Source organism: Pteropus vampyrus, unplaced genomic scaffold (genome assembly GCF_000151845.1).
Source record: "Pteropus vampyrus isolate Shadow unplaced genomic scaffold, Pvam_2.0 Scaffold258, whole genome shotgun sequence".
In the NCBI taxonomy this organism is placed as follows: Eukaryota; Metazoa; Chordata; class Mammalia; order Chiroptera; family Pteropodidae; genus Pteropus; species Pteropus vampyrus.
The window spans coordinates 155904-158494 of NW_011889039.1; positions in this window are offsets into that span (position 1 = coordinate 155904).

A 2591-nucleotide genomic window follows, 5' to 3' on the forward strand; every position below is an offset into this window, starting at 1 on the left:
GGGTGAGGGTTTAGGAAGGCGCTGTCTGGCGCTGCCCACAGCGGAGGGGACACTGCACCTGTCAGCGAGCAGCGTCACGTGACACCTGTCCCCCCTTCTCCGGCATCATCTGCTGACCCTCAGCCCACCTGTCAAGGCATCCACACTCTGGCCAGAGAAAGGGAGGGCGGATCTTCGAATAGCCCTTCGATGCCCGGTTACTCGAATTCATACGAGGGAGGTATCACAGTGGTCTAACGTGTCAGCAAGTTCTCTCTAATTTTTACTCCTCGGTGCGTGAGCGAACTCTCTGTTCTTGAATTGAAAATGTCTCCGGACTTCAGCGTTCCCACCTCCGGCCCCAGATGGCACCTCTGTCTGGAAGAGAAGCGACAGCTCTGATTCAGCACCCAGCGAAGTGAAACATATAGTTCGGCATAAGTCAAGCAAGGAATATGTGATGAATTAGTTCGCCAGGCAGGTAATGAATGAAAGTTCACGCAGACAGGTGGATAGACAGGTAAACAGACACAGAGATGAGAGACAGATAGTAGATAACAGGACCGTACCTAACAATGATCTTCAGTGCTTGTTGAATTTTGGGGCTTTGGGGAGGGCCCCACAGACAGACACCTCCATTCTAATAGGTGTCTAGAATCATTTTTACTTTTTTAAATTACAAGATACATTTCTTTAAAAATGATATTGCGATGCGCATCTGAATTGATTACAGAATCATCGTAGCCTCTGGTATCGAAGGTGCCTGGGGCCAGAAACACCACCTCCCGCTGCCTCTTTCCATCCGGGTCCTAAAGCTGTCGAGGAAGAATCCGTCTCAAACCGAACATTTTTGTAAACCTTTGAACCGAGACACACACGTGCGTAATGCTATAACATTTAAGTGGTTTTTCAGCACGAGCTTGCAAATCTGTTTTCAATGTGATTTGATGTTTGACTTCTTGAAAGAAATATATAAATAACAAATTGACTAGGCATAGATATTTATCTTTTGTCTTGACATATGCAAAGTAATATTTTTTAAAGTAATAAAAGGCCAGACAAAAAGTTAAACTATAAAGACGTAACATTTGAGAAAAGATGCCAAAATAATGGGTGACCGTAAAAAAATTAAACCGCGTTTTCTAAAGGCGGGGAGGGTCGGCCACCAAGGCCAAGGCCACCTGGTGCTCCTTGTAGGGTGCTGCTCTGGGCCTGCGGTTCCCGTTCACTTCGCAGCCTCGGCCGGACACCTGCGGGGTCCGCTGTATAATGGATCACGAGTCTAAACGGGGCCTTGATGGTTCCCGCCCGGTCAACAGGGGCGTTTCTCCATGTGCACGAGCTACAGCCCCCCTTAGTGTCTGTCTCCAGGGAAACACGGAGCCCTGTCACTCACAGAAAAACTGCCATGGGAGAAAGGGAAGTGCTTTTCCCGAGAGCACCGAGACTCGAGACTCGGGTGTTCAGGTGAGGTTTCAGCCCAGCCCTGGGAGTGGCGCTTCCCCTTCAGCCCACAGCCTCTCCCCAGGGGGCCCTTGGGGACGTCCCCAAGACAGAAACCCCGAACAATTCAGGGGGCTCCCCAGTCAGAGGCGGATAGACGCCCCCACTCGGTGGCCGTGGGAGGCCAGGCCTGTGTGCAGCCCCACCCGGCGGCGCCGGCTTTAACGTCCTCATCGGTCGCTGGCCCTCAGTCCCCGGCAGGCTCCGCTTAGCACGCACGCGGGCTGGAGCGGTCAGCCGGGCACGGCTGTCGATGTGGCCGCTGCTGCTCTCCTGGTTTTCTCTTGTTGACAGAGCCCAGAGGTCATGCCGGGCCCGGGGAGAGACAGAGGGAGGGCTCCAGGGGGCCAGCAGGGCCCGGTGGGGTGCGCGGACCAGCAGGGCCCTAGCAAAAACAATTCCTTTTGTCCCTGTTAAGTCCTGAGTCGTCAGAGGCCCTTTGCATCTCTTACTGTGACCTCGCTTGGGTGTGAACACCCTGTGAGTTCTGTTGTCTGTGTCTCAAAGCCCAGGGACCTAGGCAGGAGGGCGTGGCCGAGCACGCACCTCCCCGCAGGGCGCTCCAGGTGACAGCTGGCTGCCACCAACTCCCAGCGGCATCTTCAGACCAAATGGGCTTCCCGCGCCTGACTCATCTCCCCAGGGACAGCGTGGAGGGGGCCGTGCTGATGTCACATGTCTTGGTAAAGATAGCAAAGCAATTGTATCAATGTTCGCAATGGTTCTGCCAGCAAACTGCCTCTCATGGGTGTGGCTTTTCCCTTTTTTTTTTTTTGGTTGGTCCTTATCCAGCAACTCTCCTTTAAAACAGAGATTGGACCATGGGCAGAAGTATCTACAAAGCCATCGTAAATATTTTAAGATTAAATGCTATTTTTAATGTCTTATCGGAGAATATTCACGGCCGGTGCCATGGGCGGTCCTATAAGTTCTGGTGCTTTTACTCCCCTGCGAAGTTCTCCTTACTGGGGTAACTGCAATAGAAATGTGACCTTGAGTCATCGTGCACTGCGGCACGCTCCCCGATAAATGGATGTTGGGCACAATGCCGGAAGCAAGTAGCCGCGGCTTCTCTCTCCTGGTTGTGTCCTCTGGCTGCTGGAAGCCGA